This window comes from Chiloscyllium punctatum, chromosome 29, assembly GCF_047496795.1.
Source record: "Chiloscyllium punctatum isolate Juve2018m chromosome 29, sChiPun1.3, whole genome shotgun sequence".
Lineage (NCBI taxonomy): Eukaryota > Metazoa > Chordata > Chondrichthyes > Orectolobiformes > Hemiscylliidae > Chiloscyllium > Chiloscyllium punctatum.
The window spans coordinates 61,880,252-61,903,407 of record NC_092767.1 but is presented as its reverse complement, the minus strand read 5'-3'; the positions used below and the strand labels follow the sequence as shown (position 1 = coordinate 61,903,407).

The 23,156-nt window shown below is 43.1% G+C and overlaps 1 protein-coding gene across 2 annotated transcripts in view; it reads left to right on the top strand.

Moving 5' to 3' along the window:
* Nucleotides 1–22,261: 22,261 nt before the first annotated feature.
* Nucleotides 22,262–23,156, top strand: part of supt5h (SPT5 homolog, DSIF elongation factor subunit) — a 79,117-nt gene continuing 78,222 nt past the window's right edge. For both annotated transcript variants that reach the window (XM_072549216.1, XM_072549214.1), the window contains exon 1: nucleotides 22,262–22,416. The gene's annotated coding sequence lies outside the window, so the exon portion shown is untranslated. The remainder of the gene's footprint in view (nucleotides 22,417–23,156) is intronic.

Genomic DNA, 23,156 nt, shown 5'->3' with positions numbered 1-23,156 from the left:
CAGAATGCCCAGTCTCTGACCTACTCTTGTAGTCTCAGTATTTGTATGTCCGGTTGAGATCAGTTATGATCAATAGTAACTCTCAGTAACAAAGAGCTCTTATCTAGCAGCTCCAGCTCTGTAAAAGTCAACTTCAATAACTGAAAGCCAAAACTAAAATCCTGGGTCCATAAGAGCCTGGCGCCACCCACTCATGCTTCTTTTGTCTAATTTTTTAAAAATCCCATAAGTTATTTACTCTGCTTTCCATGAAGCAGACACACTTGGTATAATTTTTTTTTACAACACTCCCCTTCATAAGAATGAAGACAGACAAATCCCTTTTAAAGGTGCATATTATTACATTGTACAGGACTCAAAAACATTATGCAAGAAATTTAGATGAGAAATGGAATGTTGGCATTAAATACTAAGGGTATAGATTAGAAAAGGGGCAAAGACTTTCTACAATTTCATAGAGCTTTGGTGAGACTTTAATGAACTGAGGTGCTGTCCAACCAGATCCCACAGCTCAACTCTTACCCCAACAATTAAGATCAGTGATGAGATCTTGAAAAATTTGGATGAGTTTCCATACTTGGGAGCAATTCTTAATGGGGGCTGACATAGATGACAAAATTAATTCATTACTCATAATATGCCAGATCAGCTGCTAGTTTTATGACACACTCAGGATTTAGTTGAACAAGACTAAAACCTACAAGACAACTGAACATATTTTGATGTTGTAAATCCAGACATTTAAGGAAAAGAAGGGATAATTAAGAAACCAAGGCAGCAACGTGACAGCTTGTTGAGCCTTTACTTTCCATCTCAGCTTTGTGCAAATTTGGAAATATTGGTATTCTCAGTTCTTCTGCTGTGACTACTTCTATACTTATTTGTTTTCCCAAGCCACATGCTTTAGCTTGCTTTTATCAAATCTACAGTTTCCATCTCTGCGACATTTCTTTGTTTCTGAGCAGTTAGACTTGAACTCTGGGGTTTAAACCCTTTTTGATTGACCATCTCATGTTCAGAGCCAGCCTAGCTGCTGGGTAGCTGAAGACATTTTGTGCTCAATGTCTAGTCTGTTCTCGATCTATAAAGTGCCTCATCTACAGATGAGATGCTGTTTCTTCAATTTGTATTCTGGTTCACTGGGATATTGCTGTTAGATGAGCACAACAATAACAATGAGAACACAAGGGTGAATTGGTAAGCAACTGAAGATTGGGATCATGCTTCCTTTCCGCAAAATGATTTCCCAGTTTGGGTTTGATCTCCCCAGTGTAGCTTTATCTACTTACTTTATCTAACTGTAAAATCTGATATTAAAGACAGTATTGAAATCTGACAATGGATTTGAAAAGGCAGAGTTTTTACTTTTACAAAATTAAGCAATATTCTAACAAAATAGAACAAAGAATTGCAGATACTGGAAATCTGAAACAAAAAACATAACTGTTGGAGAAACTTTGCAGGTCTGGCAGCATCTTTGGAGAGAAAGCAGAGTTAATGTTGAGTTGAGTGACCATTCTTCGGAACAGAAAGGTCAGCTTAAGTCTTGAAACAAGAATCTTTGACTTAAATGTCACATCTGGTCAGTTATAAATGTGAAACGTGAAGCAGTGGTAAAGATGAAGTTCAATAGCTTCATGTTGTGATGCTTAATAAGGATCCTAAGGGAAGCTGTGTCAAGAAAAGAATTAACAAAGGAGTATTGAATGAGACAGGAAGAACAAGAGAACTCCTCAATAATATTGAGAATTACTTTGAAATTCTTTGGACATATTATTCATACATTAGAGTTGACATATCTAATTACCATCACGAAGAAGAACAAGAGGCCAACAGCAAAGGAAGCAGCTGGAAATATTAAAGAGAGTGACTTAATCAGAACACCAGCAATGATTGGAAATATTTTAAACAATTCGAACATCTTCTGTTTGCGTTCTCTCCTTTACAGTCATTCAGCGTAAACACTGCATTTTTGATGAGATGAGCTTTGCAAGTTCCCGAAGTTATGGAGAAAGGGGAAGAAACTCATTCCAGTATCAACCAAGGAGGTCATCACATGTATGAACTGGGAGTAGTCCATTTGATCTATTCAAGCCTGCTCCATTATTCAATAACATAATGGCTGATCTGACTGGCCACATTACATGTTCCAAACTGTCCTGACATCAAACTACAGTTCTTAACAAAAAAGCCATGTTACATTTAAAAGACATTGATTATCTTTGATTTAATTGCTTCCTCTTAAAAAAAAAAATTCTGATTAAAACTGGTCAGTAGCCCATATTTGTATATTTTAATTTTATTTAAATTATTCATTCACAGGACATGGATCCCACTGGTTAGGCCAATCTTTATTGCCCATTCCTAATTGCCCAAAAAGCACTTGAGTTAACCACATTGTCGTGCATCTGGTGGAGCCACATGTAAGCCAGACTTAAGGATGGCGATGTTTTTCCCAAAAGGACATTAGTGAACCAGATGGGTTTTTCTTGAAAATCAATAACAGTGTTATGTTTATCATTGGATTCTTCACCCTTGAATTTTTAAAAAATTGAATTCAAATTCTACCATCTGCCATTGTGGAATTTGAATTTGGGTTCCCTGCACATGAAGAAGGGCTTATGCCCAAAATGTCGATTCTCCTGCTCCTCGGATGCCGTCTGGGCTGCTGTGTTTTTCCAGCACCACATTTTTCAACTCCCCTGCACATTGTCTAGGTCTTAACAGTTGGGTGATAATCTAACAAAGCCATTCCCTCCTTTTTGAAGAAATAAATTGTTCTGCAGAGTCCCAAATATAATGCAGCTAGATACTACTGTTTGATCTGAAATTATGATTGAGAATTTTCACTTCCCAGAGTTAACAGAAACACAAAGAGGCAGTTGGACACCCAGACTTAACCCTATAGAAAATGTATATTTTACATCTGCACTTATCCTTATCAAATGAAGTCATCCTAATAACACTATTAGTTTTTTTCTTTCAAAACTAAACTATTGTAACCATTCAATTAAAGTTGGGGGAGAGCTTATGTTCGTTTTACATAATATTCAGAATGTATTTTGGTTTATTGGAAAATACAAATGGAGCTTTTATTGTGGAACGGCAAGAGATAATGCCATCATTTTCATAAGGAATTTTATTGGGTTTTTTTTAGAAATTTCAAGGAATGAAAGTGTTGCTGACCAGACCAGTGTTTGTTGCCCATCTCTGATGGCCCATAGAGCAGTTAGTAATCAACCATATTGTTGTGAATTTAGAGTCACATTTAGGCCACATTGGCACATTTCCTTCCCTAAAGGACATTGATGAAACAGATGGGTTTTTAATGGCAATCAGCTCTGATTACATGGGTGCCATTAGCTTGTTTAAATTGTAGATTTCTGTTGAATTCAAATTTCCCCATCTGTGCTGGGACTTGAACCCATGTCCCCAGACTATTTCTGGGGAGTTCAGAAGAAGGGTCACTGGACCTGAAACCTTTGCTCTGCTTTCTCTGCACAAATGCTACCAGACCTGCTGAGTTTCTCCAGCAATTTCTGTTGTTTCCCCAGGACATTAGACTGGGGTCCTGTATTACAACTACAATGACACTACCACCTTGCCACTGCCACCTCCTAAATAATATTTGTGTCTTGCACTCTCTCGTTGGCAGCTCCTCATCATTTCCTCCTCTTCATATTCCTTCCTTATGATATGAATACTCCATAATTTCCAGGTGTTTTTCTTTCCCCATTATCAAAGCAGTAACCGTTGATTACTATGGCAATTACTCCAATGATTCCACCATTTAAAAAGATCTAATATTGCCTGAATAGATGGTTAGCACAACTGTCTTTGCTGATTCTGCCTATTGAAATTCTGCCAAGAATAGATTGGTTGAGGAGGATAGTTAACAATTTTCCAGCTGATTTATAGATTCTTCCAATAAACTGTTTTTGACAAAATTAATCATCTCATCATCTGGAAGTAGATACCACTTAAAATTAACCTGACTCCCTTCTGTCAATCTTTAACACTGATGGACTGTAACTATTGTCAGCAATGGAAACAAGCAAGAACTCAACTTCAGCAAACATTTCTTCTGTTAGCTGTTTTATGAACAGAGGAAAACCACAAGAGTAGTTTTCTCTTTTGCACATAGAGTCAAAGACATATATGGCAGGGAAACTGACCCTTCGGTCCAACTTGTCCATGCCGACCAGATATCCTGAATTAATCTAGTCCCATTTGCCAACACGTGGCCCACATCCATGTAAATCCTTCCTATTCATGTACCCATCAGATGCCTTTTAAAAGTTGTAATTGTACCAGCCTCCACCACTTCCAGTGGCAGCTCATTCCATATACACACTACCCTTTGCATGAAAAAGTTGCCCCTTAGTTCCCTTTTAAATCTTTCCCCTCTCAGCCTAAACCTATGCCCTCTAGTTCTGGATTCCCCCAATCCAGGGAAAATACCTTGTCTGTTAAAACTATCCATGCCCCTCATGATTTTATAAATCTCTATGTGGTCACCCCTCAGCCTCTAATCTCCAAGGAAAACAGCCCCAGCCTATTCGTGTTCAAAAACAGATGCCTTCTTAAATTGTCTGGTTTCCTTGAATGACAAGAACATGTTTTCAAAAAGATCAAAAACAAATAATGTTTTTGTAAGTTTTGAAAAGTTTAAATGTTTATTGTTCAGCCATGAGTATTTTCTCAGTCACAGCCAGTTACACACAGAAGAAAATATTGTGATTACAAAAAGGTTACATGTACCTTGTACTTTGAAGTTCATACCTCTCTGTCACACTTGATATTTTTGATCTATTGAAGCATTGCAGTTTCTTCAGTACAAAAAAGTCTGGAAGTTTAAGGAGATGAATTTGTTGTGGTTTATTGCTCACAGTAGCACGTTTCTCTTGATCCACTCTGGTTGAGGACCAATTGAACCTTGCAGTGGAAAACTTTGGTTCCGCAGATAAAAGAGGGAAAGACCTATTATGATTCTGTTCCTTCGCTTGTCTGGATCCTTCTCCCTTATTGTTCCAGAAATGCACTGCATTGAATATCCTCACCTGAAAATCTAGTTTCTATCATGTGACAAGAGTGTTTTTGTCCATTATCCTCATGAATGGCTTCCCATGATTGGATTTGACACACAAAAGGGTCTGAGTTTCATCCACTCATGTTGTGATAGAAAAGGGTTTGTTCCAACCCCATCCTTTATAATTCCACTCCAAACCTGAAACACCTGCAAGCAGTATTGTGAACCAGTTTCTTTAACTATATATAAACATACATACAGAATAGGAACTGAAGTAGATCATTTGGCCCCTTTGGTTCTCTCTGTCCTTTAAGATCATGGTTGATCTGTTTGTGTTTTGAATTCCATTTTCCCTTCAAACCCCAATAATCCTTGCATAATAAGTATCTATCTACCTCAATGTTAATTTAGATTAGGGCAGACATTAACCACAGGAAAGGTGTGTTGCATTTTAATTACTTCTCAAAAGTACTTTCTGAAAGTTTAATTGCGTTTGAATGCCTTAGAGACGTGAGAATTAGTTCCAGGGCTTTGTGCAGTTTGCTGCATGTTAACAAGAAGGATGGTTGTGACTCATCTCCATTTTTTTGTTGTAAGTATCTATTCTCCATGCTTTTTAGAGTAACATATCCATTTCGAATTTCTGATCTATGAATTTGTATTGCATGTATGTAATAACTGCAACAATTGGAATATGTTGAAAAGTAGCAACTTTTTTAAAAGTATGCAAAATTGAGTGTGTTGATTTTATGATTAGATTAGATTAGTTACAGTGTGGAAACAGACCCTTCGGCCCAACAAGTCCACACCGACCCGCCGAAGTGCACGCACCCAGATCCATTCCCCTACATTTACCCCTGCATCGAACACAACGGGCAATTTAGTATGGCCAATTCACCTAACCTGCACATTTTTGGACTGTGGGAGGAAACCGGAGCACCCAGAGGAAACCCACGCAGACACGGGGAGAGCGTGCAAACTCCACACAGTCAGTCGCCTGAGGCGGGAATTGAACCCGCGTCTCTGGTGCTGTGAGGCAGCAGTGCTAACTACTATGCTGTCTATGATAATCTGGCCTTGTTCTGTACTTACCTTGAATCACGGTTGACTGACAGCTGCTTGTAAATTCCATGCTCTACCCAAGGTCAGATACAACAACTTAAATTTATGAAACGCCGTTAAACGTCCCAAAGTGCTTCACAGGCACATCATAAAGCAAGTTTCACAAGGAATCAATTACAGTGATACTAAACAGAAGATGACCAAAATCTTGGTTGAAGAGGCACAATTAAGAAGTGCCTCATAGAATGAAAGTAAGGCACAGTAGTATAAAAAAGGAATTCCAGAGCTTGGGACTCAGGTAACTGAAGGCAGAGCCACTAGTGGTAAAGTGATTAAAATTGGGAATGCACAGATGGCAACATGATATTGTTGGTGGTAAATATTCAAATATGAACTCTACTGGGATGATATGGATTTAGACTTTAATGCCACATACTCAAGTACAGGAGTACAGTGAAATGTCTCTATACATGGTGCCATCTTAGGTACAAAGATACCTAGATACAAAAAAAAACTTTGGTGCAAAGTAGTAGAAGAAACAAAGTTAAAAATGTTAAGCATTACTTTCAAATAAGAAGTAGAAAAATAAAGAAATAAGGTAATAGTTTACATTGAAGTCCTTCTTAATATAAACTGGAAAAATAAAGGAATAAACTTAAAAGTTCGCTCTCTGGGAGACTTCAGCTGCCTGTTCTTGACATCGCCACAGATACTAGGGGGACCTCCCTCACTGCTCACTCTTCCCACTTTGGCCCACGATGCCATCATTGCTGCTGCTGCTGCTGAAGCCACCATCTCCCCAATCTCCTGCTGCCTCTGCAACATACCTAAGCAGACCAAGTTGCATACCAACATGCAGGGCCGAGAGACTGCCATGGGCTGGGCTGAGAAGACGCCTTGCTGGATCTGTGCTGAGGCTGGGAGTGAAGAAAAGAAATATTAAGAGAGAGAAAAGGAGAAAACAGACAAAACAGATGAGCTCCAGTTGAAGCGTCCAATTCCACCACCATTGTGACTGTGTCCACTGGAGAGATTCAATGCCACTATTCTTTCTTACTGGTATTAGTCTAAGTTACTGAGAACAAATATGGAAGGATCCTACATAGAATTCTCAAAAGTGAACTCAGGCTTGGTAAGTAGACTAGGTTTATTAAGTAGTGTTTAATAACCAGCTGCATAATATTTGAGGTGCAAAAGAATCCTTTTTAAGACCTGAGGCTTGACAAAAGAATAAACACAGATTACTATTAGCTACATAGACTTAGCACTGAACTGAAACCAAATTAGAATCCATTGGTTAGCTTCAACCAGGGCGAGTCCTCTATTTAAGAAAGGAAGTGCATGATCAATGTGCTTCACATGAGTAATTTGGGGAGAGCACATCCTGTTTGAAACTCAGCCTGCATGGTTGTGTGTTTTGGGAATTTGGAGCACAGTGGGAATTGAACTAGGAAGTCTTTCTTTTAAAGTTCAGTGGTCTAGTTAAAAGATTCTTCGGGTAGTTGACTCAACTAATTGAGTAGGAGAAAGTGAGAACTGCAGATGCTGGAGTTCAGAGTCGAAGAATATGGTGCTGGAAAAGTACAGCTGGTCAGGCAGCATCTGAGGAGCAGGAGAATTGACGTTTTGATCATAGGCCATTCCTTCATTTCTGATGAAGAACTTAAGAGGGCTGAGAGATAAATGGGAGTGGGGTTGGACTAGGTGTATGCGATAAGGTATATCAAGGTAGAGGAGAAAGTGATAGGTCGGAGAGGAGGGTGGCATGGATAGGTGAGAAGGAAGATGGACAGGTAGGACAGTTCAAGAGGGCGGTGCTGAGTTGGAAGGATGGATTTGGGATAAGGTGGGGAGAGGGGAAATTGGGAAACTGATGAAATCCACATTGATCCCCTGTGAGGATGTGCAAGTTCTGGGCATCCTCCACTGCCAAACACTGGAGGAAAAACACCTTATCTTCCGCCTTGGGACATTCCAACCACACAGGATCTATGTGGATTTAACCAGTTTCCCCACTGAAGCAGGAGATGCAGTGCAGCTTCAGCAGCCCACTAGTGGCTTCCTCTTGGACTGGGATTGGGTTGAATGACGACTTCTGCAAGATAGGAATGTGTTGTGAGTGTCTGGATTAGTGGTGCTGGAAGAGCACAGCAGTTTGGGCAGCATCCAAGGAGCTTCGAAATTGATGTTTTGGGCAAAAGTCCTTCATCAGGAATAAAGGCAGTGAGCCTGAAGCGTGGAGAGATAAGCTAGAGAAGGGTGGGGGTGGGGCGAAAGTAGCATAGAGTACAATGGCTGAGTGGGGGAGGGGATGAAGGTGATTTGTCAGGGAGGAGAGGGTGGAGTGGATAGGTGGAAAAGGAGATAGGCAGGTAGGACAAGTCATGGGGACAGTGCTGAGTTGGAAGTTTAGAACTAGGGTGAGGTGGGGGAAGGGGAAATGAGGAAACTGTTGAAGTCACATTGAAACCATCATCTCCCAGACCATACAGAACCTCATCACCTCAGGAGATCTCCCACCCACAGCTTCCAACCTCATAGTCCGGGAACCCCGCACTGCCCAGTTCTACCTCCTTCCCAAGATCCACAAGCCTGACCACCCTGGCCGACCCATTGTCTCAGCATGCTCCTGCCCCACTGAACTCATCTCTACCTACCTTGACACTTTCCTATCCCCCCTAGTCCAGGAACTCTCCACATATGTTCGAGACACCACCCACGCCCTCCACCTCCTCCAAGACTTCTGTTTCCCCGGCCCCCAATGTCTCATCTTCACCATGGATATCCAATCCCTCTATACCTCCATTCACCATGACCAGGGCCTCCAAGCTCTCCATTTTTTCCTCTCCAGACGTCCCCAACAGTACCCTTCCACTGACACTCTCATTTGTTTGGCTGAACTGGTCCTCACCCTTAACAATTTCTTCTTTGAATCCTCCCACTTCCTTCAGACCAAAGGGATAGCCATGGGCACATATATGGGCCCCAGCTATGCCTGTCTCTTTGTTGGCTACGTAGAGCAGTTGATCTTCCGTAATTACACCGGCACCACTCCCCACCTCTTCCTCCGCTACATTGATGACTGCATTGGCGCCACCTCGTGCTCCCGCAAGGAAGTTGAGCAATTCATCAACTTCACCAACACATTCCACCCTGACCTTATATTTACTTGGACCATCTCTGACACCTCCCTTCCCTTCCTGGACCTCTCCATTTCCATTAATGACGGCCGACTTGACACTGACATTTTTTACAAACCCACCGACTCCCACAGCTACCTGGATTACACCTCTTCCCACCCTACCTCTTGCAAAAATGCCATCCCGTATTCCCATTTCCTCCGCCTCCGCCGGATCTGCTCCGAGGGGGACCAGTTCCACCACAGAACACACCAGATGGCCTCCTTCTTTAGAGACTGCAATTTCCCTTCCCACATGGTTAAAGATGCCCTCCAACGCATCTTGTCTACATCCCGCACTTCCGCCCTCAGACCCCACCCCTCCAACCGTAACAAGGACAGAACGCCCCTGGTGCTCACCTTCCACCCTACCAACCTTCGCATAAACCAAATCATCCGCTGACATTTCCGCCACCTCCAAACAGACCCCACCACCAGGGATATATTTCCCTCCCCACCCCTTTCCACCTTCCGCAAAGACCGTTCCCTCCGTGACTACCTGGTCAGGTCCATGCCCCCCTACAACCCACCCTCCCATCCTGGCACTTTCCCCTGCCACTGCAGGAACTGTAAAACCTGCACCACACCTCCTCCCTCACCTCTATCCAAGGTCCTAAAGGAGCCTTCCACATCCATCAAAGTTTTACCTGCACATCCACTAATATCATTTATTGTATCCTTTGCTCCCGATGCGGTCTCCTCTACATTGTGGAGACTGGGCGCCTCCTAGCAGAGAGCTTTAGGGAACATCTCCGGAACACCTGCACCAATCAACCACACCGCCCTGTGGCCCAACATTTCAACTCCCCCTCCCACTCTGCCGAGGACATGGAGGTCCTGGGCCTCCTTCACCGCCGCTCCCTCACCACAAGACGCCTGGAGGAAGAACACCTCATCTTCCGCCTCGGAACACTTCAACCCCAGGGCATCAATATGGACTTCAACAGTTTCCTTATTTCCCCTTCCCCCACCTCACCCTAGTTCTAAACTTCCAGCTCAGCACTGTCCCCATGACTTGTCCGGACTTTTCCTACCTGCCTATCTCCTTTTCCATCCATCCACTCCACCCTCTCCTCCCTGCCCTATCACTTTCATCCCCTCCCCCACTCACCCATTGTACTCTATGCTACTTTCTCCCCACCCCCACCCTCCTCTAGCTTATCTCTCCACGCTTCAGGCTCACTGCCTTTATTCCTGATGAAGAGCTTTTGCCCGAAACGTCGATTTCGAAGCTCCTTGGATGCTGCCTGAACTGCTGTACTCTTCCAGCACCACTAATCCAGAATCTGGTTTCCAGCATCTGCAGTCATTGTTTTTACCTTATCTATTGAAGGTGTCAGACGAAGAGAAATCAAGACCGAGAACAAAAAACAGAAAAGAGATTAAGAAAATGATAGAAATCAAGGGCCAAGATCAAACAGGTACACAGTGAAAAATAAAAGGAATGGGACAATGTTAAAAAGTCAAGCTTTTTGCCTTAATGTATGGAGCATTTGCAATGAACTGGACGAATTGATCATGCAAATTGATGAAAGCAAGTAAGATATAGTCAGCATTATGAAGACATGGCTCCAGGATCTCAAGGGTTCGCATCTGAATAACATGGGGTATTTATTATTTAGAAGTGGCACACAAAAAAGAAATGGCAGTGGAGTTGCATTGCTGGTTAAAGAGGAAATTAATGGAACCGTGAGAAAGGAATATCCATTCTACAGTGTGGAATCTGTACAGTTAGAGGTGAGAAACATCAAGAGGCAAAAACCATTAGCAGGGGTTGTACATAGACATTCAAATTGCAGGGATGATGTTGGGGAATGGCATGAAACAGGAAATTAGAGATACTTGCAATACAGGTACATCTGTAATTATGGGTGACTTTAATCTTCACATAAATTGGGCAAATCAAATCAGTAACAATACTGTAGAGGAGGAATTCTTGGAATGCATACAGGATGATTTTCTGGACCAAGATGTTAAGGAACCAACTAGAGAAGACCATACAAGACTGGGTATTACATAATGAGAAAGGAATAATTGGCAACCTACTTGTGTGGGGGATGTTTGACCATAATACAATTTCTCCTTGAGGTGGAATGTGATGTAGTTTATTCTATGACTAGGGTCCTGAATCTAAATGAAGGAATCTACAATGATGTAAGGCGTGAGTTGGCTATGATAGATTCTGAAAAGTTACTTCAAGAGATGACAGTAGAGAGGCAGTGGCAAACATTTGAAGAGTGCAGGGGTGAGCTGCAACAATTGTTCATTCCTGACTGGCACAAAAGTGAGAAATATGGCCATATTGTGGCTTACAAAGGAAATTAGAGATCGGAGATTGTATTCGATCCGAGGAAGTGGCAAGCAAATTGGCCAGGAAAAACATCAGAGTTGGAGTGGGAGAGCTTAAAATTTAGCAAAGGGAGACACAGGGATTGATTAAGAAAAGGAAAAAGGAGTAAGAGTGTAAGCTTATGGGGAACATTAAAACTGACAGTAAAAGTTTCTCTAAGTATGGGAAGAGAAAAAGATTGCTGAAGACAAATGTAAGGACCTTACAGTCAAAAATAGAAATTTATAATGGGGAGCAAAAAAATGGCTGACTAATTAAATACACACTGTGGTTCTATGTTCACAAAAGATGACACAAATAACATACCAGAAATGTTAGGGAATATAGGGTTAAGTAAGAGGGAGGAACTGAACAAAATCAGTATTAGTTAAGAAACCTTTAAAATTACAGGAATAAATATGGTGAATGTAAGAAGGACGTTCCTGATGGCCGGGGAGTCCAGAAACGGGGGCAACAATCTAAGGATATAGAAGTCAACCACTGAGGACTTAATGATAAAAACTTTTCTTCACCCAGAAAGTGGTGAGCCTGTGAAATTTGCTACTACAAAAAGTAGTCAAGGCCAAAACATCTCAATGATTTCATGAAGGCGCTGATATCTCATTTGGAGCAAGGAATTAAAGGATATGGGAGAAAACGGCAACATTGTGATTAGCCGTAATCACAATGAATGGTGGAGAAGGTTTGAAGGGCCAAATGACACACTCCTGTTCCTGTTTTCTATGTTTCTCTTTGATGAGTGGAGCTTATCCCATGAAGTCAGTTAACCCTTTCAGCTACTAAGTGTTGTACACAGCTGTTGAAAAGACAAATATCTCTAAAAATCAAAGTAAAATCTGAAATTCATCTGCTCGATTTAAACATGGGACAAATTGTACATATGAATTTATTCAGAGAGATATTTGTTAACATAATTAACAAAAACATTCAGCTTTCAAATAGGGCTGTCAGTTCTTCAGGATTATCATGACATCGCTAAAGAACTGGAGATTGATCTCGAAGGCCTTACAGCGAGTGGTTACTATGTCAACCCACTGGGAGTATGTATAGGCCAGATAGGCATTCTTTTCTTCAGTGTATTGTCATTCCTCAGGCTTTGTATTGCTGAATAGGGGGACTGGTAAGGGGATATAAACAGCAAGTCTTAACATACTCTCTCGAAGGCCAGAGTGTCACTATCAAGCATTAATAAAATTTTGGTGGCCGACACTTTCCTCCCCTTTTCATGACCAGATGATCCGAGTATTTGTTCATCAGAACAGCACAGGTTATCATGGAAGACATTGTAAACATATACATTTTAAAAAGTGAGCTTAATTCATTTGAATGAATTTTTATTTTGGTTCCTTTTGGGAAATATTTTTAAAATGCTAATTCATGATTGGTCTTACTTATTTGTTAATTTACATGTTTCATCTTGATTTATTTGCAATTAATTGTTTTATGAAACTGACGTTTTGCAATTTTATTTTGAAGCATTTCAAGCATATTCACAATATTTTTATGTTCAAGTTGTATTCCTCAAATTATAGATTCATGGTCTTCATGCACGGTGGCACAGTGGTTTGCACTGCTGCCTCACAGCACCAGAGACCCTCAGGCAACTGTCTGTGTGGAGTTTGCACATTCTCCCCATGTCTGCGTGGGTTTCCTCCGGGTGCTCCAGTTTCCTCCCACAATCCAAAGATGTGCAGGTCAGGTGAATTGGCCATGCTTAAAGCCCATAGTGTTAGGTGCAGGGGTAAACGTAGAGGAATGGGTCTGGGTGGGTTGCTCTTTGGAGGGTCGGTGTGGACTTGTTGGGCCGAAGGGCCTGTTTCCACACTGTAAGTAATCTAATCTATATTTGATCATCGATGTAGTCAGAATATTAACATAAGAAATAGGAACAGAAATAGGTGATATGGTTCCTCAGTTCTCAACCACACTTGATAAATTTGGAGCTTCTCGTGCTGAAGTAGGGGAACTACTCATTATGCCATAAGATTACCCCCTTATATACCTTAAAACCCAAAAATCTATCCAATCTCGGTCTAATATATTTATAATCAATGACTGAAAACCATCAACACTCTGGGATTGAGAATTTCAAATATTTACAACTCTCAAAACCAAGAGATTTCACTTTATCTTCACTTCCTTATCTTGAATCTTCAATCTTGCATTTTTAAAATTTCCTGATTTAGAAGGAAGTGGCAGGAGAATGCTGCAGGTGAGAGGCAGATAAGCCTCTGAAGCGAGAAGGTGGTTGTAGTCATTAACTGTTGTGGGAATGGGAAATGTACAAAGAGTAGAAAAATTTAGGAGCATAAATGAGAGGGTCCTGAGATATACAAGATATTTATTTCAGCTCCCTATCTCTCATAAGAATATTAGTGACACAAATTCTCCTCCCTTAATAATAGCAACCAAAATCTGATTGATCCAGCCTGATTTGAGCCTAACTCCGTGGTCCACTTAAAGAATCCTAGCCTTGGCTAGCCAGTGACTTCCGTATCCCTCTTAAAAAAAAGAATATATTTTTTAAAAATGTGCCGTACTTCCATAATTACAATCACGTGTCCTCAGATATTGAGAAGATGTCAGAAGTTCTTTTTGTCTCTAAATATCTTCTGATAGAATGCATGTGAACTGAAAAGACAACTTGGATTTTGTCAACTACAGAGACTGTAAGTCACTTCTGGATATCTGTGAATTATTGTAACAAAGATGTAAAATGAATAAACGAGTAGGTTTTATGGAGAAGAAGGTAGTATCCTTGCCTCTGAGCCAGAGGTTCTGGGTTCAGGTATCGCTCTGGGTTCAGGTCTCACTCCAGGTCCGAATAGCCAAGAAGGGTAACTGGCCAATGGGGATAAGCATCAGTTTGTAAATTTTTCCAACAAACTTTAATGGCAGATATTAAGACCAGAAGAGATTCCTTTTCATCCTTGTGCTGGAAAGAAAATTAGAGTCTCTCCTGTCACCAACCAGAATTCCATGCTACAATATACATTCTAAAGTGAATCAAACACAAGAAAATGCTGGAGAAACTCAACAAGTCCGGCAGGAGACAGAAACAGTTAACATGGTATGAAGGTTGTCGGAAAATGTTTTTTTAAATATACTTTTCATCTAGGTGGATGAGCAAGGGATCAGATGGCGTAGAGGCCCAGTGCAAAAGACTGAGTTTGTTCGTGATGGTAAAGAGAAAAAGATGTAAAATGGGTCTAAATTAAGGTGTGAAAGGGAGAGAATGGGTTGTCTCCACTAAGAGCAAAGTAAACAAAACACAAATAAAACAAACTTGTGGTGGTGAGGGAGAATGTAAAAATAAAGGAGTATAGACATTGTGCAGTCAGTTTCTGAAGATATAGAATTCAATATTGAGACCTTGAGGTTGTAAAGTGGTTAAGTGGAAAATAGGCTGTTGTTCCTTGAGCTTGTGTTGTGCTTTATTGGGATATTGCAGCAAATTCAGGCTGGTGTACCAATAGCATGGGTTCAGTTGGGGTGGATGTTCTGCTTCCTTGCCCTACCCATGATGAAGGTCATAGAGGTATGGGCTGGACCTGCTTTCAGCCAGTGAAGTGGAGAGGAAGCCTTAAAGATATACATATTCACATTCTATTTCACATGGCAGAATGCTCTCATTTTTTGTGTAAACAGATATTGTATTCTAACTTTTAATTAATACTCTTAAAAAGGGAGATTCCCTTCAATAAGTATTATGAATTATCAAAGTTGTAAATTGAATTAAAATTAGATAATTATTTTTCTGGACATAGTTACTCATAGAGTCACAGAGATGTACAACACGGAAACAGACTCTTCAGAACTACCCATTCATGCCGACCAGTTATCCCAACCCAATCTAGTCCCACCTGCCAGCACCCGGCCCATATCCCTCGAAACTCTTCCTATTCATACACCCATCCAAATGCCTTTTAAATGTTGCAATTGTACCAGCCTCCACCACTTCCTCTGGCAGCTCATTCCATACACGTACCATCCTCTGCGTGGAAAAGTTGCCCCTTAGGTGCCTTTTATATCTTTCCCCTCTCACCCTAAACCTATGCCTTCTAGTTCTGGGACTCCTCCAACCCAGGGAAAAGACTTTGTCTATTTATCCTGTCCATGCCCCTCATAATTTTGTAAACCTCTGTAAGGTCACCCCTCAGCCTCTGACGTTCCAGGGAAAACAGCCCCAGCCTGTTCAGCCTCTCCCTATAACTCAAATCCTTCAACCCTGGCAACATCCTTGTAAATCTTTTCTGAACCCTTTCAAGTTTCACAACATCTTTCCGATAGGAAGGAGACCAGAATTGCACGCAATATTCCAACAGTGCCCTAACCAATGTCCTGGACAGCCGCAACATGATCTCCCAACTGCTATACTCAGTACTCTGACCGATAAAGGAAAGCATACCAAACACCTTCTTCACTATCCTATCTACCTGTGACTCCACTTTCAAGGAGCTATGAACCTGCACTCCAAGGTCTCTTTGTTCAGCAATACTCCCGAACACCTTACCATTAGGTGTATAATTGCTGAAATATGCTATTCTTGGAAATTATGGTTGGGAACAGATTAATGCTAAACACCTTGATATAAATTAATTTTTTGTGGCAGAGGACAGGCTTATTCATTGTACATCTTTGTTGCAATAGTCCACGTATGTCCAGAAGTGCTTCACAGTCTTTGTAGTCATAGAGTCACAGAGATGTACAGCAGGGAAACAGACCCTTCGGTCCAACCTGTCCATGCCAACCAGATATCCCAAACCAATCTAGTCCCACCTGCCAGCACCCAGCCCATTTCCCTCCAAACCCTTCCTATTCATATACTCATCCAAATGCCTCTTAAATGTTGCAATTATACCAGCCTCCACCACATCCTCTGGCAGCTCATTCCATACATGTACCACCCTCTGCGTGAAAGCGTTGCCCCTTAGGTCTCTTTTATATCTTTCCTCTCTCACCCTAAACCTATGCCCTCTGGTTCTGGACTCCCCGATCCCAGGGAAAAGACTTTGTCTATTTGTCCTATCCATGCTCCTCATAATTTTGTAAACCTCTATAAGGTCATCCCTCAGCCTCCAATGCTCCAGGGAAAACAGCCCCAGCCTGTTCAGCCTCTCCCTGTAGCTCAAATCCTCCAACCCTGGCAACATCCTTGGAAATCTTTTCTGAACCCTTTCAAGTTTCACAACATCTTTCCAATAGGAAGGAGACCAGAATTGCATGCAATTTTCCAACAGCGGCCTAACCAATGTCCTGTACAGCCACAACATGACCTCCCAACTCCTGTACTCAATACTGTGACCAATAAAGGAAAGCATACCAAACGTTTTCTTCACTATCCTATCTACCTGCGATTCCACTTTCAAGGAGTTATGAACCTGCACTCCAAGATCTCTTTGTTCAGCAACACTCCCTAGGACCTTACCATTAAGTGTATAAGTCCTACTAAGATTTGCTTTCCCAAAATGCAGCACCTCGCATTTATCTGAATTAAACTCCATCTGCCACTTCTCAGCCTATTGGCCCATCTGGTCCAGATCCTGTTGTAATCTAAGGTAACCCACTTTGCTGTCCGCTACACCTCCAATTTTGGTGTCATCTGCAAACTTACTAACTGTACCTCTTATGCTCGCATCCAAATCATTTATGTAAATGACAAAAAGTAGGGGGCCCAGCACCAATCCTTGTGGCACTCCACTGGTCACAGGCCTCCAGTCTGAAAAACTACCACCACCCTCTATCTTTTACCTTTGAGCCAGTTCTGTATCCAAATGGCTAGTTCTCCTTGTCTTCCATGAGATCTAACCTTGCTAATCAGTCTCCCATGGGGAACCTGTCAAATGCCTTACTGAAGTCCACATAGATCTCAGCTACTGCTCTGCCCTCATTAATCTTCTTTGTTACTTCTTCAAAAAAATTCAATCAAGTTTCTGAGACATGACTTCCCACGCACAAAGCCATGTTGACTATCCCTAATCAGTCCTTGCCTTTCCAAATACATGTACATCCTGTCCCTCAGGATTCCCTCCAACAATTTGCCCACATCCGAGGTCAGGCTCACCGGTTTATAGTTCCCTGGCTTGTCTTTACCGCTGTTCTTAAAACAGTGGCACCACGTTTGCTAACCTCCAGTCTTCCGGCACCTCACCTGTGACTATCAATGATGCAAATATCTCAGCGAGAGGCCCAGCAATCACTTCTCTAGCTTCCCACAGAGTTCTCGGGTACACCTGATCAGGTCCTAGGGATTTATCCACCTTTAACCGTTTCAAGACATCCAGCACTTCCTCCTCTGTAATATGGACATTTTGAAAGATGTCACCATCTATTTCCCTACAGCCTATATCTTCCATATCCTTTTCCACAGTAAATACTGATGCAAAATATTCATTTAGTACCTCCCCCATTTTCTGTGGCTCCACACAAAGGCCGCCTTGCTGATCTTTGAGGGGCCCTATTCTCTCCCTAGTTACCCTTTTGTCCTTTAATATATTTGTAAAAACCCTTTGGATTCTCTTTAATTCTATTTGCCAAAGCTATCTCATGTCCCCGTTTTGCCGTCCTGATTTCCCTCTTAAGTATATTCCTGCTTCCTTTCTAAGGATTCACTTGATCTATCCTGTCTATACCTGACATATGCTTCCTTCTTTTTCTTAACCAAACTCTCAATTTCTTTAGTCATCCAGCATTCCCAATACCTATCAGCATTCCCTTTCACCCTGACAGGAATATACTTTCTCTGGATTCTTGTTATCTCATTTCTGAAGGCTTCCCATTTTCCAGCTGTCCCTTTACGTGCGAACACCTACCTCCAATCAGCTTTCGAAAGTTCTTGTCTAATACCGTCAAAATTGGCCTTTCTCCAATTTAGAACTTCAACTTTTAGGTCTGGTCTATCCTTTTCCATGACTATTTTAAATCTAATAAAATTATGATCGCTGGCCCCAAAGTGCTCCCCCACTGACACCTCAGTCAATTGCCCAGCCTTATTTCCCAAGAGTAGGTCAGGTTTTGCACCTTCTCCAGTAGGTATATCCACATACTGAATCAGAAAATTGTCTTGTACATTCTTTAGAAATTCCGCTCCATCTAAACCTTTAACACTATTGCAGTTTCAGTCGATGTTTGGCAAGTTAAAATCCCCTACCATAACTACCCTATTATTCTTTCAGATAGCTGAGATCGACAAAATCTAAGTTGTCTTTTTAATTCACATGCACTCTGTGAGAAGATATTTAGATGCAAAAAAAATTTTTGACTTCTACCCAAAATCTGAGGCCATCTGATCCTAATTAAGGAAGTACTGTATACGGACTTCAGCAAGGCGTTAAACATTTTTCCAGCTGGTGGACTGGTTATTGAGGTTAGATGACATTGAATTCAGGGGAAGTGAACCAATTGGATGCAAAATTGATTTGAAGGTAGGAGACATCTGGTGGTCGTAGAGGGTTGCTTTTCAGACTGGAGGCCTGTGACCAATGGTATGCTGCAAGGATTGGTGCTAGCTTCACTGCTTTTCGTCATTTATATAAACCATTTGGATATTAACATAGGAGGTAGGGTGAGTAAATTTGCAGATGACACCAAAATTGGTGGTCTAGTGGGTAGTGTAGAAGATTATCACAGAGTAAAATGCGACCTTGATCAGATGGGCCAGAAGGCCGAGGAGTGGCAGATGATTTTGAGTTATGAGGTGTTGCATTTTGGTAAGGCAAACCAGGACAAGACCTGGTTAATGGTAGAGCCCTAAGGAATGTTGCCAAACAAATAGAACTAGGGGTGCAAATGCATAGTTCCTTGAAAGTGGAGTCACAGGTCGACAGGGTGGTGAAGAAGGCATTTGGCATGGTTGCCTTCATTGATTAGTTTATTTAGTATAGGAATTAGAATGCGATGTTGCAGCTTCACAGGAGTACAGTGTTCAATTCTGGTCTCCCTGCGATGTTGGAAATGTGAAAGGGTTCAGAAAAGATTTACAAAGATGTTGCTGGAATTAGAGGATTTGAGCTATAGGGAGAGACTGAATAGGCGGGGCTTTTTTCCCTGGAGAGTGAGGCTGAAGGGTGATCTTATAGAGGTTTATAAAATCATGAGAGGCATGGATAGGGTGAATAGCCAAGGTCTTTTTATCCAAAGGTAGGTGAGAAAAAACACAGAGAGTATAGGTTCAAGGTGAGAGGGGAAAGATTTAAAAGGGACCTGAGGGGCCACATTTTCATGAAAGAGGGTGGTTACTGGTTACAGTCAAATAACCATTGACTGGTCCAGGCAGTGGGCCCTGCAGAGGACCCTCTTACTTCTGCATCTCTTTCATGGTTATGTCCACACACACGGATCCATTGAGAGTGAACGTGCAGTGCCCACTGCACCATGTACGTGGCAAGTACTCATGTGACTCAGACAACGTTGTCTATCTCATACGCTGCAGGCAAGAATGCCCTGAGGCACGGTACATTGGTGAAACCGAGCAGAGGCTATGTCAACGGATGAATGGGCACTGCACAACAATCAACAGACAGGAGTGTTCCCTCCCATTTGGAGAGCAATTCAGCATTCCAGGACTTTCGACCTCGGACCTTCAGGTGACCATCTTCCAAGGTGGACTTCAGGGCAGGCAGCAGCGAAACGTGGCTGAGCATAGGCTGATAGCCAAGTTCAGTAACCATAGGGATAGCCTCAACTGGGACTTTGGGTTCATGTCACACTACAGGTGACACACACTCACACCTACACACAGACACTCACACACACTCCTACAGACACACTCCCACACACTCATGCACCCTCTCACAGACTTAGACCCCTTTGCACTCTCACACAAATATATACACTCTCTCCCACAGACACTCTCAACCCCCCATCCCACACACACAAACCTACATGCACACTTACATGTATATGTTCATGGGGTGAATTTATACTTGCAGGGTTACATTGTACTTTGCTCAAACTGCATGAAACCATATAAGATTCTGTTAATTCATTTTTTAAGATTAGAATCAGTCTAAACATTATGGCACAGACAGCAACACAGAGGGGGCAAACACCTTCAACACATTATCTGGGCTGACACCAATTGTTAAAGTTAACCTGAGAATGTAACTTCTTTTTAAAAAGGTTTTGTGATTTACATATGAAAGTGAAACTAACATGGTCATTCTAACAGATGAGAGATTTAACAAACAATCAAGGTATTTTTCAATGTATAATTTCAGTTACACCAAACTGTAAACTTGCCATAAATTCTGTCTTACAATTGCGTACTTCACAACCACCTGATGAAGGAACAGTGTCCGAGCACTACTGCTTCCAATTAAAATTGTTGGACCATAACCTGGTGTTGTGTGATTTTTAACTTTCTACACTGGAACAACGGACACCTTTAGGGACACGAGTGCATCTTCAATCCTGACCACAATTTACTGTGGAACGAGCTATAGGAGTGAATACTAATGTTATGGGTATCTGAAAGGAAGGGTTTAAAGAGATACAGCCAAATGCTAGCAAATGGGACTAGGGGTGGATTAGATTCCCTACAGTGTGGAAACAGGCCCTTCGGCCCAACAAGTTCACCCCAAACCAATTTCCTTAACACTATGGGCAATTTAGCATGGCTAATTCATCTAACCTGCCCATCTTTGGAAACCCACGAAGAGAGTATGCAAACTCCACACAGACAGTTGCCCAAGGCTAGGACCCTTGTGCTAATGAGGCAGTAGTGCTCACCACTGAGCCGCCTCTATTTATTTAGGATATAGGTCGACCTGGACAAGGCGTCTACTTTTACGCCTGATGCAGTTCAATTTCTGGTCAATGTTGCCCGCTCCACTCCACTCCCCCCCCCCCCCCCCCGACTCCACGGACCGCAGTGAGTCAACAGAGCTCCCCACTCAGGGGCTGTTCCACAGCCGGCGACGTTCCCAAGCCCTAAAAGGGATGTATTCACAATAAATGAAGATAACATCACAAAACGGTAACTGCACTCTCGAGGAGGAACTTCCCTGGACGGCGAAATACATCAGACCGTCCTGAGGTAGGAGCGGTACCCGAGCTTGAGGGGGATGGAGCACGCACGGCGGAACGCACTGACGTCAGTTGCTTATGTGAGGGCGCGCACGCACGGCGGAACGGGCACTGTCTGTTGCTGCCGTGAACACGCGCACGCACGGCGGAACGCACTGACGGCTGTTCCTACGATGAGAGCGCGCACGCACGGCGGAACGCACTGACGCCTGTTGCTGCGGTGAGAGCGCGCACGCACGGCGGAACGCACTGACGCCTGTTGCTCGTGTGAGGGCGCGCACGCACGGCGGAACGCACTGACGCCAGTTGCTGCGGTGAGAGCGCGCACGCACGGCGGAACGCACTGACGCCAGTTGCTCGTGTGAGAGCGCGCACGCACGGCGGAACGCACTGACGCCAGTTGCTCGTGTGAGAGCGCGCACGCACGGCGGAACGCACTGACGCCTGTTGCTGCGGTGAGAGCGCGCACGCACGGCGGAACGCACTGACGCCTGTTGCTGCGGTGAGAGCGCGCACGCACGGCGGAACGCACTGACGCCTGTTGCTGCGGTGAGAGCGCGCACGCACGGCGGAACGCACTGACGCCTGTTGCTGCGGTGAGAGCGCGCACGCACGGCGGGACGCACTGACGCCCGGTGTCGTGGGGTCGAGCACAAACGATCTCCGTTCTCCCCGTGTCGGTGGGAAGTCTTCGATCTTTCTCCTTCTCCCAGAGTGACTGAAGGGAAGGGAAGGGGAGGAGAGACGAGGCATCGCTGCCGCCAGTTGTCGGTAAGTGAGCGGTAAATCGGTAATTGGCGCGTAAAAGAAAACCGTGCTCCCAGCGATTCGGGATCTCCCTGAACCGCTCAGGCCCGAAGCCCTCAGCTAGGCCGCGGCGGATTCCCCCGAGCCCTCTCCCCGGGCGGCTGTCCCTCTGGGCCTGTCCCGCAGCCCGGTGCAGTCAAGGGAGCTAGCAGTCGGCCCTCCTTGTGCCTGGGGTCAAACTCCGGGCTACAGGCGGCATCCTCCTGATACAGGCTGCCACTTGGTTCAGCTTCGTGTTGAGGGAAACGGTAGGGTTTATGGAGAGGTAAAAACAATGACTGCAGATGCTGGAAACCAAATACTGTATTAGTGGTGCTGGAAGAGCACAGCAGTTCAGGCAGCATCCAACGAGCAGCGAAATCGACGTTTCGGGCAAAAACCCTTGCTCTTCCAGCACCACTAATCCAGTTTATGGAGAGGTGTTGAATGTCTAAAACAGTAATCCATCGCAGCAAGAGATAAGGCGAAATGAGCTGACATCAGGCCCCCAGCGGTTGTAGACAACTCAAAATAAACAAAATGCACCGTCCTTAAATAACCCGCTGGAAAAAGTCAGCAGGTCTAGCACCATCCTTGGAGAGAGAAACAAAGTTAATGTTTCCAATCCACCGGGAGTCCTCTTCTGAAACTGTGTGACTCTTTCAGTTTTCACTGATTCATGTATGATCTACTGAAAACGTGGACGTTTAGTCTGCCAACAATCT